This window comes from Microcebus murinus, chromosome 14, assembly GCF_040939455.1.
Source record: "Microcebus murinus isolate Inina chromosome 14, M.murinus_Inina_mat1.0, whole genome shotgun sequence".
Classification (NCBI taxonomy): Eukaryota; Metazoa; Chordata; class Mammalia; order Primates; family Cheirogaleidae; genus Microcebus; species Microcebus murinus.
The window spans coordinates 74,585,185-74,602,317 of NC_134117.1; the positions used below are offsets into that span (position 1 = coordinate 74,585,185).

Genomic DNA, 17,133 nt, shown 5'->3' on the forward strand with positions numbered 1-17,133 from the left:
GTCCCGTGGGTGAGTGGACACTGCCAGTACAAAACTGCGCCCTGCCTGCCCGTCTCCCGTGGGGTAGTGGACAAAGACAGGTCCTCACAGTGCCTTACCTACCCGTCACCCGTGGGTCAGTGGACACAGCCCATCCCACAGTGCGCCCTACTTGCCTCTCTACCATGGGTGAGTGGACATGGCCAGTTCCACACCGTGCCCTGCCTGCCCGTCTCCCGTGGGTGAGTGGACACTGCCAGTTCCACACAGCGCCCTACCTGCCCGTCACCCGTGTGTCTCTGGACACAGCCATTTCCACACAGCGCCCTCCCTGCCCGTCAACCGTCGGTGAGTGGACACTGCCAGTTCCACACCGCGCTCTGAATGAACATGTCCCGTGCGTGAGTGGACCCGGCCAGGTCTACAAAGTGACCTGCCTGCCCGTCTCCCGTGGGTGAGTGGACACTGCCAGTTCAACACAGCGCCCTGCCTGCCCTGGTCCCGTGGGTGAGTAGACACAGCCAGTTCCACACAGCGCCCTACCTGCCGTCTACCATAGGTGAGTGAACACTGCCAGTTCCACACCGTGCCCTGCCTGCCCGTGTCCCCTGGGTGAGTGGAGACTGCCAGTCCAACATAGCGCCCTGCGTGCCCGTCTTTCCTGGGTGAGTGGACACAGTCAGGTCCACTCAGCGCCCTACCTGCCCGTCACCCATGGGTCAGTGGACACAGCACATCCCACAGAGCGACCTACCTGCCTCTGTACCATGGGTGAGTGGACAGCGCCTGTTCCACATTGTGCCCTGCCTTCCCGTCTCCCGTCGGTGAGTGGACACAGCCAGTTCCACACCGCGCCCTGCCTGCCCGTCTCCCGTGGGTGAGTGGACACTTCCAGTTCCATACAGCACCCTACCTGCCCGTCACCCATGGGAAAGTGGACACAGCCCGTTCCACACAGCGCCCTACCTGTCCGTCAACCGTGGGTGAGTGGACACTGTCAGTTCCACACAGCGCCCTACCTGCCTGTCTCCCATGGGTCAGGGGACACAGCCAGTTCCACACAGCGCCCTGCCTGCCCGTGTCCCGTGGGTGAGTGGACACAGCCAGGTCAACACAGTGACCTGCCTGCCCGTGTCCCGTGGGTGAGTGGACACTGCCAATTCAACACAGCGCCCTGCCTGCCTGTCTCCCGGGTGTGAGTGGACACAGCCAGTTCAACACAGCGCCCTGTCTTCCCATCCCGCGTGGGTGAGTGGATAAAGCCAGTTCCACACAGTGACTTACCTACCCGTCACCCGTGGGTCAGTGGACACAGCCCGTCCCACAGAGCGCCCTACCTGCCTCTCTACCATGGGTGAGTGGACAGCGCCAGTTCCACATCATGCCCTGCCTGCCCGTCTCCCGTGGGTGAGTGGACACTGCCAGTTCCACATAGCGCTCTACCTGCCCATACCCCTGGGTCTGTGGACACAGCCAGTTACACACAGCGCCCTACCTGCCCGTCTACCGTCGGTGAGTGGACACTGCCAGTTCCACATCGCGCCCTGACTGCCCGTGTCTCGTGCGTGAGTGGACACAGCGAGGTCAACACAGATACCTGCCTGCCCGTCTCCCGTGGGTGAGTGGACAAAGCCAGTTCCACACAGTGCCTTACCTACCCGTCACTCATGGGTCAGTGGACACAGCCCGTCCCACAGAGCACACTACCTGCCTCTCTACCATGGTTGAGAGGACTGCGCCAATTCCACACCGCGCCTTGCCTGCCCGTCTCCCGTGGGTGAGTGGACACTGCCAGTTCCACACAGCGCCCTACCTGCCCGTCACCCGTGGGTCAGTGGACACAGGCAGGTCCACACAGCGCCCTACCTGCCCGACAACCGTGGGTGAGTGGACACTGCCAGTTCCACACAGCGCCCTACCTGTCTGTCACCCGTGGGTCAGTGGACACAGCCAGTTCCACACAGCGCCCTACATGCCCGTCAACGGTGGGTGAGTGGACACTGCCAGTTCCACACAGCGCCCTACCTGCCTGTCACCCGTTGGTCAGGGGACACCTCCAGTTCCACACAGCGCCCAACCTGCCTCTCTACCATGGGTGAGTGGACAGCGCCAGTTCCACACCACACCCTGCCTGCCCATCTCCCATGGGTGAGTGGACACTGCCAGTTACACAGCGCCCTACCTGCCTGTCACCCGTGGGTCAGTGGACACAGCCAGTTCCACACAGTGCAATAATTGCCCATCAACCGTGGGTGAGTGGACACTGCCAGTTCCACACAGCGCCCTACCTGCCAGTCACCCGTGGGTCAGTGGACACAGCCAGTTCCACACAGTGCCCTACCTGCCCGTCAGCCGTGTGTGAGTGTACACTGCCAGTTCCACACCACACCCTGCCTGCCCGTGTCCCGTGGGTGAGTGGACACTGACAGTACAAAACAGCACCCTGCCTGCCCGTCTCCCGTGGGTGAGTGGACACAGCAAGTTCCACACAGTGCCTTACCTACCTATCACCCTTGGGTCAGTGGACACAGCCCGTCCCACGGAGCGCCCTACCTGCCTCTCTACCATGTGTGAGTGGACAGCGCCTGTTCCACAAAGTGCCCTGCCTGTCCGTTTCTCATCGTTGAGTGGACACTGCCAGTTCATCACAGCGACCTGCTTGCACGTCGCTCGTGGGTGAGTGGACACTGCCAGTTCCACACAGCGCCCTACCTGCCCGTCACCCGTGCTTCAGTGGACACAGCCAGTTCCACACAGCGCCCTACCTGCCCGTCAACTGTGGGTGAGTGTACATTGCCAGTTCCACACTGCGCTCTGCCTGCCTGTTTCCTGTGGGTGAGTGGACACAGCCAGGTCTACACAGCGCCCTGCCTGCCCGTCTCCGGTGTGTGAGTGGACACAGCCAGTTCAGCACAGCGACCTGCGTGCCTGTCTCCCGTGGGTGAGTGGACACCGCCAGTTCCAGACCGCGCCCTGCCTGCCCATCTCCTGTGGGTGAGTGGACACTGCCATTTCCACACAGCGCCCTACCTGTCCGTCACCCCTGGGTCAGTGGACAAGGCCAGTTCCAAACAGCGCCCTACCTTCCCGTCAACCGTGGGTGAGTGGACACTGCCAGTTCCACACAGCGCCCTATCTGCCTGTCACCTGTGGGTCAGGGGACACAGGCAGTTCCACACAGCGCCCAACCTGCCTCTCTACCATGGGTGAGTGGACAGCGCCAGTTCCCCACCATGCCCTGCCTGTCCGTCTCCTGTGGGTGAGTGGACACTGCCAGTTCCACACAGCGCCCTACCTGTCCGTCACCCGTGGGTCTGTGGACACAGTCAGTTCCACACAGCGCCCTACCGGCCCGTCAATCGTCGGTGAGTGGACACTGCCAGTTCCACACAGCGCCCTACCTACCTGTCACCCGTGGGTCAGGGGACAGAGGTAGTTCCACACAGCGCCCAACCTGCTTCTCTACCATCGGTGAGTGGACAGCGCCAGTTCGACATCGCGCCCTGCCTGCCCGTCTCCCGTGGGTGAGTGGACACTGCCAGTTCCACACAGCGCCCTACCTGCCTGTCACCCGTGGGTCAGTGGACAAAGCCCGTCCCAGAGTGCCATACCTGCCTCTCTACCATGGGTGAGTGGACAGCGCCAGTTCCACACCGTGCCTGGCCTGCCCGTCTCCCATGTGTGAGTGGACACTGCTAGTTCCACAAAGCGCCCTACATGCCCGTCACACGTGGGTCAGTGGACACAGCCAGTTCCACACAGCGCCCCACCTGCCAGTCAACCGTGGGTGAGTGGACACTACCACTTCCACACAGCGCCCTACCTGCCTGTCACCCGTGGGTCAGTGGACACAGCCAGTTCTAGACAGCGCCCTACCTGCACGTCAGCCGTGGGTGAGTGGACACTGCCAGTTCCACACCACGTCCTGCCTGCTTGTGTCCCGTGGGTGAGTGGGCACTGCAAGTACAAAACAGCGCCCTGCCTGCCCGTCCCCCGTGGGTGAGTGGACAAAGTCAGTTCTACGCAGTGCCTTACCTACCCGTCACTCGTGGGTCAGTGGACACAGCCCGTCCCACAGAGCGCACTACCTGCCTCTCTACCATGGGTGAGTGGACAGCGCCAGTTCCACTACGGGTCCTTCCTGCCCGTCTCCCGTGGGTGAGTGGATACAGCCAGTTCCAAACAGCACCCTACCTGCCCGTCACCCGTGGGTCAGTGGACTCAGCCAGTTCCACACAGCGCCCTACCTGCCCGTCAACTGTGGGTGAGTGGACACTGCCAGTTCCACACAGCGCCCCACCTGCCCGTGAGCCGTTGGTGAGTGGACACTGCCATTTCCACACCACGCCCTGCCTTCCCGTGTCCCTTGAGTGAGTGGACACTGCCAGTACAAAACAGCGCACTGCCTCCCCGTCCCCCGTGTGTGAGTGGACACTGCCAGTACCACACTGCGCCCTTCCTGCCCATGTCCCGTGCGTGAGTGGACACAGCCAGGTCAACACAGTGACCTGCCTGCCCGTCTCCCGTGGGTGAGTGGACACTGCCAGTACAAAACAGCGCACTGCCTGCCCGTCTCCTGTGATTGAGTGGACACTGCCAGTTCCACACAGCGCCCTATCTGCCCATCCCCCGTGGGTCAGTGGACACAGACAGGTCAACACAGTGACCTGCCTGCCCGTCTTCCGTGTGCCAGTGGACACAGCCAGTTCAACACAGCGCCATGCCTGCCCATCCCGCGTGGGTGAGTGGACAAAGCCAGTTTCACACAATTCCTTACCTACCCGTCACCCGTGGGTCAGTGGACACAGCACATCCCACACAGCGCCCTACCTGCCTCTCTACCATGGGTGAGTGGACAGCACCAGTTCCATATTGTGCCCTGCCTGTCCGTCTCCCGTGGGTGAGTGGACACTGCCAGTTCCACATCGCGCCCTGACTGCCCGTGTCCCATGTGTAAGTGGACACAGCCAGGTCAACACAGATACCTGCCTGCCCGTCTCCCGTGGGTGAGTGGACTCTGCCAGTACAACACAGCGCCCTGCCTGCCCGTCTCCCATGTGTGAGTGGACACAGCCAGTTCAACACAGCGACCTGCCTGCCTGTCTCCTGTGTGCCAGTGGACACAGCCAGTTCAACACAACGCCATGCCTGCCCATCCCGCGTGGGCCAGTGGACAAAGCCAGTTCCACACAGTGCCTTACCTACCAGTCACCCGTGGGTCAGTGGACACAGCACGTCCCACACAGACCCTACCTGCCTCTCTACCATGGGTGAGTGGACAGCGCCAGTTCCACATTGTGCCCTGCCTGCCCGTCTCCCGTGGGTGAGTGGACAAAGCCAGTTCCACACAGTGCCTTACCTACCCGTCACCCGTGGGTCAGTGGACACAGCCCATCCCACAGAGCACACTACCTTCCTCTCTACCATGGGTGAGAGGACTGCGCCAGTTCCACACCGCGCCCTGCCTGCCCGTCTCCCGTGGGTCAGTGGACACAGGCAGTTCCACACAGCGCCCTACCTGCTCGACAACCGTGGGTGAGTGGACACTGCCAGTTCCACACAGCGCCCCACCTGCCCTTCCCCCGTGTGTGAGTGGACACTGCCAGTTCCACACAGCGCCCTACCTGCCCGTCACCCGTGGATCAGTGGACACAGCCAGTTCCACACAGTGCCATACCTGCCCGTCAACGGTGGGTGAGTGGACACTGCCAGTTCCACGCAGCGCCCTACCTGCCTGTCACCCGTGGGTCAGGGGACACTGCCAGTTCCACACAGCGCTCAACATGCCTCTCTACCATGGGTGAGTGGACAGCGCCAGTTCCACAACACGCCCTGCCTGCCCGTCTCCCGTGGGTGAGTGGACACTGCCAGTTAAACAGCGCCCTACCTGCCTGTCACCCATGGGTCAGTGGACACAGCCAGTTCCACACAGTGCCCTACCTGCCCGTCAGCCGTAGGTGAGTGGACACTGCCAGTTCCACACCACGCCCTGCCTGCTTGTGTCCCGTGGGTGAGTGGACACTGCCAGTACAAAACAGCGCCCTGCCTGCCCGTCCCCTGTCAGTGAGTGGACAAAGCCAGTTCCACACAGTGCCTTACCTACCCGTCACGCGTGGGTCAATGGACACAGCCCGTCCCACAGAGCGCCCTACCTGCCTCTCTACGATGGGTGAGTGGACAGCGCCAGTTCCACACTGCGCCCTGCCTGCCCGTCTCCCGTGGGTGAGTGGACACAGCCAGTTCCAGACAGCGCCCTACCTGCCCGTCACCCGTGGATGAGTTGACACTGCCAGTTCCACACAGCGCCCTACCTGCCAGTCACCCGTGGGTCAGTGGACACAGCCAGTTCCACACAGTGCCCTACCTGCCCGTCAGCCATGGGTGAGTGGACACTGCCAGTCCCACACCCCGCCCTGCCTGCCTGTGTGCCTTGGGTGAGTGGACACTGCCAGTAAAAAACAGCGCCCTGCCTGCCCGTCTCCCATGGGTGAGTGGACACTGCCAGTTAAACAGCGCCCTACCTGCCTGTCACCCGTGGGTCAGTGGACACAGCCAGTTCCACACAGTGCCCTACCTGCCCGTCAGCCGTAGGTGATTGGACACTGCCAGTTCCACACCACGCCCTGCCTGCTTGTGTCCCGTGGGTGAGTGGACACTGCCAGTACAAAACAGCGCCCTGCCTGCCCGTCCCCTGTCGGTGAGTGGACAAAGCCAGTCCATACAGTGCCTTACCTACCCGTCACCCGTGGGTCAATGGACACAGCCCGTCCCACAGTGCGCCCTACCTGCCTCTCTACGATGGGTGAGTGGACAGCGCCAGTTCCACACTGCGCCCTGCCTGCCCGTCTCCCGTGTGTGAGTGGACACAGCCAGGTCAACACAGCGATCTGCCTGCCCGTCTCCCATGGGTGAGTGGACACTGCCAGTTCCACACAGCGCCTGGACGGCCCGTGTCCCGTGCGGGAGTGGACACAGCCAGGTCAACACAGTGACCTGCCTGCCCATCTCCCGTGGGTGAGTGGACACTGCCAGTTCAACACAGCGCCCTGCCTGCCCGTCTCCCGTATGTGAGTGGACACAGCCAGTTCTACACAGCGACCTGCCTGCCCGTCTCTCGTGGGTGAGTGGACAAAGCCAGTTCCACACAGTGCCTTACTTACCCGTCACCCGTGGGTCAGTGGACACGGCCCGTCCCACAGAGCGCACTACCTGCCTCTCTACCATGGGTGAGTGGACAGCGCCAGTTCCACACTGCACCCTGCCTGCCCGTCTCCCGTGAGTGAGTGGACACTGCCAGTTCCACAAAGCGCCCTACCTTCCTGTTCCCCGTGGGTCAGGGGACACAGCCAGTTCCACACAGCACCCTACCTGCCTGTCACCCGTGGGTCAGTGGACACAGCCCGTCCCACAGAGCGCCCTACCTGCCTCTCTACCATCGGTGAGTGGACAGTGCCAGTTCCACACCGCGCCCTGCCTGCCCGTATCTCATGTGTGAGTGGACACTGCCAGTTCCACAAAGCGCCCTACCTGCCCGTCACCCGTGGGTCTGTGGACACAGCCAGTTCCACACATCGCCCTACCTGCCCGTCAACCGTCGGTGAGTGGACACTGCCAGTTCCACACCGTGCCCTGACAGCCCATGTCCCGTGCATGAGTGGACACAGCCAGATCAACACAGTGACCTGCCTGCCCGTCTCCCGTGGGTGAGTGGACTCTGCCAGTTCAACACAGCGCCCTGCCTGCCTGTCTCCCGTGTGTGAGTGGACACAGCCAGTTCAACACAGCGACCTGCCTGCCCGTCTCCCATTGGTGAGTGGACAAAGCCAGTTCCACACAGTGCCTTCCTTACCCGTCACCCGTGGGTCAGTGGACACAGCCCGTCCCACAGAGCACACTACCTGCCTCTCTACCATGGGTGAGTGGACAGCGCCAGTTCCACACTGTGCCCTGCCTGCCCGTCTCCCGTGGGTCAGTGGACACATCGAGTTCCACACAGCGCCCTACTTGCGCGTCAAACGTGGGTGAGTGGACACTGCCAGTTCCACACAGCGCCCTACCTGCTTGTCACCCATGGGTCAGTGGACAGAGCCAATTCCACACAGCACCCTACCTGCCATCAGCCGTGGGTGAGTGGACACTGCCAGTTCAACACAGCGCTCTGCCTGCCCGTCCCGCGTGGGTGAGTGGACAAAGCGAGTTCCACACAGTGCCTTACCTACCCGTCACCTGTGGGTCAGTGGACATAGCCCGTCCCACAGAGCGCCCTACCTGCCTCTCTACCATGGGTGAGTGGACAGCGCCAGTTCGACACCTCGCCCTGCCTGCCCATCTCCCGCGCGTGAGTGGACACTGCCAGTTCCACACAGCGCCCTACCTGCCTGTCACCCGTGGGTCAGTGGACACAGCTTGTTCCACACAGCGCCCAACCTGCCCGTCAACCGTGGGTGAGTGGACACTGCCTGTTCCACACAGCACCCGACCTCCCCATCAACCGTAAGTGAGTGGACACTCTTAGTTCCACAACGTGCCCTGCCTGCCCGTGTCCCGTGGGTGAGTGGACATAGCCAGGTCAACACAGTGACCTGCCTGCCCGTCTCCCATGTGTGAGTGGACACTGGCACTTCCACACAACGCCCTACCTGCCCGTCAACCGTGGGTGAGTGGACCCTGCCAGTTCCACACCACGCCCTGCCTGCCCGTGTCCCGTGGGTGAGTGGACACTGCCAGTACAAAACAGCGCCCTGCCTGCCCGTCCCTCGTGGGTGAGTGGACAAAGCCACTTTCACACAGTTCCTTACCTACCCGTCACGCGTGGGTCAGTGGTCACAGCCAGTCCCACAGAGCGCCATACCTCCCTCTCTACCATGGGTGAGTGGCCAGCGAAGTTCCACACCATGCCCTGCCTGCCCGTGTCCCCAGGGTGAGTGGACACTGCCAGTTCCACACAGCACCCGAACTGCCCGTCACGCGTGGGTCAGAGGACACAGCCAGTTCCACACAGCGCCCGACCTCCCCATCAACCGTAGGTGAGTGGACACTCTTAATTCCACAACGCGCCCTGCCTACCCGTGTCCCGTGGGTGAGTGGACATAGCCAGGTCAACACAGTGACCTGCCTGCCCGTCTCCCATGTCTGAGTTGACATAGCCAGTTCAACACAGCGACCTTCCTGGCGGTCTCTCATGGGTGAGTGGACACTGCCAGTTCCACACAGCGCCCTACCTGCCTATCACCCGTGGGTCAGTGGACACAGCCATTCCACACAGCGCCCTACCTGCCCGTCACCCGTTCGTCAGTGGACACAGCACTTCCCACAGAGCACCCTACCTGCCTCTCTACCATGGGTGAGTGGACAGCACCTGTTCCACATAGTGCCCTGCCTGTCCGTTTCTCGTCGGTGAGTGGACACTGCCAGTTCAACACAGTGACGTGTCGGCCTGTCTCCCGTGGGTTAGTGGACACTGCCAGTTCCACACAGCGCCCTACCTGCCCTTCACCCGTGGGTCACTGGACACAGCCAGGTCAACACAGCGACCTGCCTGCCCGTCTCTCGTGTGTGAGTGGACACTGCCAGTTCCACACAGCGCCCTACTTGCCTGTCACCCGTGGGTCAGTGGACAGAGCCAGTTCCACACAGCCTCCTACCTGCCTGTCAGCCATGGGTGAGTGGACACTGCAAGTTCCACACCACGCCCGGCCTGCCCATCTCCCGTGGGTGAGTGGGCACAGCCAGTTCCACACAGTGCCTTACCTACCTGTCACCCATGGGACAGTGGACACACCCAGTCCCACACAGAGCCCTACCTGCCTCTCTACCATGGGTGAGTGGACAGCGCCAGTTCCACACCACGCCCAGTCTGCTTGTGTCCCGTGGGTGAGTGGACACTGCCAGTACCAAACAGCGCCCTGCCTGCCCGTATCCCGTGTGTGAGTGGACACTGCCAGTTCCACACAGCGCCTTACATGCCCGTCACCCGTGGGTCAGTGGACACAGTCAGTTCCACACAGCGCCCCACCTGCCTGTCAACCATGGGTAAGTGGACACTGCCACTTCCACACAGTGCCCTACCTGCCTTTCACCCGTGAGTCAGTGGACACAGCCAGTTCCAACAGCGCCTTACCTGCCCGTCAGCCGTGGGTGAGTGGACACTGCCAGTTCCACACCACGCCCTGCCTGCTTGTGTCCCGTGGGTGAGTGGACACTGCCAGTACAAAACAGCGCCCTGCCTTCCCGTCCCCCGTTGGTGAGTGGACAAAGCCAGTTCCACACAGTGCCTTACCTACCCGTCACCCATCGGTCAGTGGACACAGCCCGTCCCACAGAGCGCACTACCTGCCTCTCTACGTTGGGTGAGTGGACAGCGCCGTTCCACACCTCGCCCTGCCTGCCCGTCTCCCGTGGGTGAGGGGACACTGCCAGTTCCACACAGCGCCCTACCTGCCCGTCACCCGGGGGTCAGTGGACACAGCACCCTACATGCCCATCAACCTTGGGAGAGTGGACACTGCCAGTTCCACACAGCGCCTTACCTGCCTTTCACCCGTGGGTCAGTGGACACAGCCAGTTCCACACAGGGCCCTACTTGCCCATCATCCGTAGGTGAGTGGACACTGCCAGTTCCACACCACGCCTTGCCTGCCCGTGTCCCGTGTGTGAGTGGACACTGCAAGTACAAAACAGCACCCTGCCTGCCCGTCCTCCGTGGGTGAGTGGACAAAGCCAATTCCACACAGTGCGTTACCTCCCCGTCACCCGTGGGTCAGTGAAAACAGCCCGTCCCACAGAGCACCCTACCTGCCTCGCTACCATGGGTGAGTGGACAGTGCCAGTTCCACACCGGGCCCTGCCTGACCGTCTCCCGTGGATGAGTGGACACTGCCAGTTCCACACAGCGCCCTACCTGCCCATCAATCATCGGTGAGTGGACACTGCCAGTTCCACACAGCGCAATACCTACCTGTCACCCGGGGGTCAGGGGACACAGCCAGTTGCACACAGCGCCCAACCTGCCCGTCAATCGTCTTTGAGTGGACATTGCCAGTTCCACAACACGCCCTGACTGCCCGTGTCCCGTGCGTGAGTGGACACAGCCAGGTAAACACAGTGACCTGCCTACCCATCTCCCGTGGGTGAGTGCACTCTGCCAGTTCAAAACAGCGACCTGCCTGCCCGTCTCCATGGACTGGGCCACAGGAGGACACAGACGAGGGTCCCGGCCCCCACGGTCGCGTTGCCGGCAGTTCTCCAAGGGCTTGGGCGTTTTCCACAGGTAGGAGATGGAGGGGACTGATTTCTTCAGCGCCCCACAAACCACGCCACCCCACCCATGGGACACATCCCTAGAGAGAGAGAGAGACGCCCCATACACTCGCTCCCCTCCCCCATGCGCTGTGCCCCAGCCCGGGCCGGGGGAATAGGCGGCCGCCCACCCACAGGGTGGGGGGGCGCAGCTGAAAGGGGTTGTCGGGGAGGGCGGCCCCTGCCTGGGGTCAAAGGGCGGGCGACCCGCGCGTGCGCAATCGGCGGCAGTGGCGGCGGCGGCGGCGGCAGGGGCGGCCACGAGCTGGGGGTGGGGGGCGGGTAGGTTAAGGAGGCCAGGCAAGGAGAGGAAGGGGGCTGGAAGGTCTCCACCTTGGCGAGTCCAGCCGTGGAGGCGCATCTTGTGTGAGTGTGAGTGAGTGTGAGTGTGAGTGTGTGTGTGTGTGTGTGTGTGTGTATAGAGAGACAGCCCCCCACCCCGGCCCACCACTCCCTGCCCGCCCCGCCCCGCCTGTCACCCCCGTCCCTCGGAGCCCGCTGGAGTCCGGCTGGTGAACTCAACAGGCCCGGCCCGGCGCGGGTCAGCGCCAGCGCGGGGCCTGGGGCGGGAGGAGGCGGCGGGGAAGCGCAGAGAGGCTCGGCTTCTTGAGCGGGGCAGGGGCGCCCTCCGCCGTCTAGGGCCACACCACCCTGAACGCCCGATCTCGTCTGATCTCGGAAGCTAAGCAGGGTCGGGCCTGGTTAGTACTTGGATGGGAGACCGCCTGGGAATACTGGGTGCCACAGGCTGCTGCTTTTTGTTTTGCCTTTTGTTCTGTGCCCTCTCTGGGAGCGAGGCGGCGGCCCGGGGTGGGGGTCACCCCCACCCTCAGCGCCCGCCGCGGTGCCTGGCGCCCCAGCCCGCACCGTGGGGCCTCGGGTCGCTTCCAGGTCTTTGCGATTGTGACTTGTGCCCTGACTCTAACCCTAACCCTTACCCAGCCCCGTCTCCTCCTCGGCCCCTGCCTGACTGACTCCTTCCCGCCCGGCCTGTCACCTGTCACCGTCCTCTGCCCCTGCCTGACACGCTCCTCCCCGCCCGGGCCGTCACCGTCCTCGGCCCCTGCCTGACGGGGCTCCTCCGTCGCCTGGGCCTTCCAAGGGCTTGGTGTGGACGCTGGTTCCAGGACGCCCTCCCAGGAACCCGGTAGCAGGGCGGCCGCAGCGTCTCGCGCCACCCAACCGTCCGCCGGCCGGCGGCCGTCGCTAAGTGGCCTGCGGGGGACGTGCCCCCACTGTGGGGCGGGCGCCCAGCCTGGTGTCTTCTCTGAGGCCCCGTGGCTGCTTTTCCCCCCCCCGCAAGGGGAGAGCCGCGGAGGTGGGGACCGCCTCCTCGTGGGGACGTACACCCAGCTCTCCACGTCGGATTCCGGGGCTCTCTGTCCTGCCAGAAGGCCCAGCTGGCCTGCGGGTCCTTAGAGTGGCAAAAACATCCGAAAACTGAGATTGAGGGTCCGGTGGTTGTCTGCACTTTTGTGCTGGGCACCCCAGGGAGGCCCGGGGGCTGGCTGGACAACGCGGTCTGCTGGGCAGGGGGGGGGGTTTGGAGGAGCAACTGATGCCCTTTGCACTTTGGGTAGCAAGTGTCTGAGGTGTCTCTGAGCCCTGCGCCATGTCGGGGGTGGGGGTGGGAGGTCGGGGGGGTGGAGGAGCAGGAGGAGGAGGAGGAGGAGGAGGTGGGAAGGGCCGTGGCCTGCAGTCGTGTTCCCGGGGTGGCTTCTTCCACAGGCTGCTTGGCCTGGGCTCCCTGCACCTGGGCCTTTGGAGGACTGGCCCTGTGCTTGCCAACGCTTCCCCTGCAGGGACCCAGAGCTGGGAGGTTGCATCTCTCAGCCCTGGGTCGGGCAGAGCCCCAGCGGGCCATGCCCACAACCTCTCTCAGCACGGGTCCCCCAGAAGGCTCCTTTGGGACCAGGATTCTCTTGCGGGTGACTCTTTAAGGTCTGGCCCCTGGATGGAGGGGCACCAGGAGTAGAGGAGCAGGAAGGGGAAGGGGGTGGCCGTGCGAGGGGACACTTTCAGGCCAAGTCCCAGCTTCAGCCTGATCCTCCTGGGAACCCCGGGGTGTACGTCACACCTCCTGGTTGTCCCGCTCTGAGACAAGGAGCCGGGCTTCGCATTCCCCCAGCAGCCAGTCGTGGGCTGAGGACACCTGGGGCGTTGGGAACTCCCTGGCTTCTCCTTGGCTTAACATCTGGAGCTGCTTGTGAATCGTGCCGCCACACACACCCGAGTGCAGGTGTCTTCTGCACAGACTGCGGGCCTCGCTCTTCTGAATGCCGCTAGCTCGCCACCCACCCACGGGTGAACCTGGTCAGGGTACTTTCTCTCGGGGGCAGACTCTGATCCTGGCGGGCTACCGGTGTCTCTGTTTGCTCGTTTCTTTCTTCCATTTCGGGAAAGGCTTCCTTACTGGGTGTGGAAATCTCCTATGCCTTTCCTCGCCTATTCTGTCAGCTTTAAAATTCTCTTTCAGTTGCCACCCTCACAGATGGATTAGGAAACTCTTTCCGGTGCACTCATTAGTGAAATGACCTCAATGAAGCTGGAATCCAATATCTAATCGCCGATTTTTAGCGAGTCCACACGCCAGGGTGGTCGGGGTCCAATGCAGCCCCGGCCAGGCCCAGGCCCCTTGGACTGGGCCACAGGAGGACACAGAGGAGGGTCCCGGCCCCCACGGTCGCGTTGCCGGCAGTTCTCCAAGGGCTTGGGCGTTTTCCAGAGGTAGGAGATGGAGGGGACTGATTTCTTCAGCGCCCCACTAACCACGCCACCCCACCCATGGGACACATCCCTAGAGAGAGAGAGAGACGCCCCATACACTCGCTCCCCTCCCCCATGCGCTGTGCCCCAGCCCGGGCCCGGGGGAATAGGCGGCAGCCCACCCACAGGGTGGGGGGCGCAGCTGAAAGGGGTTGTCGGGGAGGGCGGCCCCTGCCTGGGGTCAAAGGGCGGGCGACCCGCGCGTGCGCAATCGGCGGCCACGAGCTGGGGGTGGGCCAGGCGAGGAGAGGAAGGGGGCTGGAAGGTCTCCACCTTGGCGAGTCCAGCCGTGGAGGCGCATCTTGTGTGAGTGTGAGTGAGTGAGTGTGAGTGTGAGTGTGTGTGTGTGTGTATAGAGAGACAGCCCCCCACCCCGGCCCGCCGCTCCCTGCCCGCCCCGCCCCGCCCCGCCTGTCACCCCCGTCCCTCGGAGCCCGCCAGACCCGGCCGGTGAACTCAACAGGCCCGCCCGGTGCGGGTCAGCGCCGGCGCGGGGCCTGGGGCGGGAGGAGGCGGCGGGGAAGCGCAGAGAGGCTCGGCTTCTTGAGCGGGGCAGGGGCGCCCTCCGCCGCCGTCTAGGGCCACACCACCCTGAACGCGCCCGATCTCGTCTGGTCTCGGAAGCTAAGCAGGGTCGGGCCTGGTTAGTACTTGGATGGGAGACCGCCTGGGAATACCGGGTGCCGTAGGCTTCTTTTTTTTTTTTTTTTTTTTTTGTTTTGCCTCTTGTTCTGTCCCCTCTCTGGGAGCGAGGCGGCGGCCCGGGGCGGGGGTCACCCCCACCCTCAGCGCCCGCCGCGGTGCCTGGCGCCCCAGCCCGCACCGTGGGGCCTCCTCTTGTCCCAAGCCGCGACACCGCCGTCACGCGGCAGCATGCGTGGCTTCTGGACTGTCAGGTCTCAGACCAAAGGTCTGCTCTGTGGGAACCGACACGCTGGAGGAAACCTTGAGAGTCTGAGAGGGGAGGGAGTTCCAGAAGAAGGCCAGGATGTCATTTTGAGGGAGTATGTGACCAGAACTCGTCCCGTTGCTTTTGGGGTTCTATGGGCTACACGTAGGAATCTTTGGTGGTGGCACCTGATGTTGGGGGATCCGGAGTCACACCCAGACCTGCCCCACAGGCCTCCTTGTACTTTTCTCTTCGGATTCATTATGTTTAAAAAGTGTCTCTTATCTCTATGATTGCATTTTCTTTTCTCTCTCTTTTCAAGCAGATGATGGGAGTCCAAGTATTAAGGTGACATGTGTTGCCCGTGCCCCCCTCCCCCCTGTGTTCTTATTCATTAACCTCTGATGTTGTTCCAGCGTATTGTGGGGGTACCAATGTTAAGGTCGGGTACGTTGCCCTCTCCCAGCCTCCCCCCTCGGGTCAGAGCCTCAAGTGCGCCCATCCCCCAGTCGGTGCGCACCCACCCCATTCCTAATGGAGGTGTATGCCCATCCCCTCCCCCCACCCGCCCGACACCCACCCGATGAAGGTGATTCCTCTGTGTCCACTTGGGTGTCCGTCGGTTCGTACCCATTTGCTGGTGAGCGCGAGCACGTGGTGCTCGTGTGTCCATTCTTGGGCTACCTGGCTTACTGGAACGGGTTCCAGCTCTGGCCAGGAGAACCACGAGAGGTGCCCTCTCACCGCTGCTCCTCCTAGCTGAATAGCACTCCGTGGTGTCCACGCGCCACATTTCATTTACGCACTCGTGGGTCGATGGGCACTCGGGTCGCTTCCAGGTCTTTGCGATTGTGACTTGTGCCCTGACTCTAACCCTAACCCTTACCCAGCCCCGTCTCCTCCTCGGCCCCTGCCTGACTGACTCCTTCCCGCCCGGCCTGTCACCTGTCACCGTCCTCTGCCCCTGCCTGACACGCTCCTCCCCGCCCGGGCCGTCACCGTCCTCGGCCCCTGCCTGACGGGGCTCCTCCGTCGCCTGGGCCTTCCAAGGGCTTGGTGTGGACGCTGGTTCCAGGACGCCCTCCCAGGAACCCGGTAGCAGGGCGGCCGCAGCGTCTCGCGCCACCCAACCGTCCGCCGGCCGGCGGCCGTCGCTAAGTGGCCTGCGGGGGACGTGCCCCCACTGTGGGGCGGGCGCCCAGCCTGGTGTCTTCTCTGAGGCCCCGTGGCTGCTTTTCCCCCCCCGCAAGGGGAGAGCCGCGGAGGTGGGGACCGCCTCCTCGTGGGGACGTACACCCAGCTCTCCACGTCGGATTCCGGGGCTCTCTGTCCTGCCAGAAGGCCCAGCTGGCCTGCGGGTCCTTAGAGTGGCAAAAACATCCGAAAACTGAGATTGAGGGTCCGGTGGTTGTCTGCACTTTTGTGCTGGGCACCCCAGGGAGGCCCGGGGGCTGGCTGGACAACGCGGTCTGCTGGGCAGGGGGGGGGTTTGGAGGAGCAACTGATGCCCTTTGCACTTTGGGTAGCAAGTGTCTGAGGTGTCTCTGAGCCCTGCGCCATGTCGGGGGTGGGGGTGGGAGGTCGGGGGGGTGGAGGAGCAGGAGGAGGAGGAGGAGGAGGAGGTGGGAAGGGCCGTGGCCTGCAGTCGTGTTCCCGGGGTGGCTTCTTCCACAGGCTGCTTGGCCTGGGCTCCCTGCACCTGGGCCTTTGGAGGACTGGCCCTGTGCTTGCCAACGCTTCCCCTGCAGGGACCCAGAGCTGGGAGGTTGCATCTCTCAGCCCTGGGTCGGGCAGAGCCCCAGCGGGCCATGCCCACAACCTCTCTCAGCACGGGTCCCCCAGAAGGCTCCTTTGGGACCAGGATTCTCTTGCGGGTGACTCTTTAAGGTCTGGCCCCTGGATGGAGGGGCACCAGGAGTAGAGGAGCAGGAAGGGGAAGGGGGTGGCCGTGCGAGGGGACACTTTCAGGCCAAGTCCCAGCTTCAGCCTGATCCTCCTGGGAACCCCGGGGTGTACGTCACACCTCCTGGTTGTCCCGCTCTGAGACAAGGAGCCGGGCTTCGCATTCCCCCAGCAGCCAGTCGTGGGCTGAGGACACCTGGGGCGTTGGGAACTCCCTGGCTTCTCCTTGGCTTAACATCTGGAGCTGCTTGTGAATCGTGCCGCCACACACACCCGAGTGCAGGTGTCTTCTGCACAGA

At 63.2% G+C, this 17,133-nt stretch overlaps 1 non-coding gene and 1 pseudogene across 1 annotated transcript; both read left to right on the forward strand.

Moving 5' to 3' along the window:
* The first annotated feature begins 11,910 nt into the window (after positions 1-11,910).
* On the forward strand, positions 11,911-12,027 carry LOC142875882 (uncharacterized; annotated as a pseudogene).
* A 2,589-nt stretch (positions 12,028-14,616) lies between these two features.
* On the forward strand, positions 14,617-14,735 carry LOC142876257 (5S ribosomal RNA). The gene has a single exon (XR_012923190.1). It is a non-coding gene; the product is annotated as a 5S ribosomal RNA (ribosomal RNA).
* Positions 14,736-17,133: the final 2,398 nt, after the last annotated feature.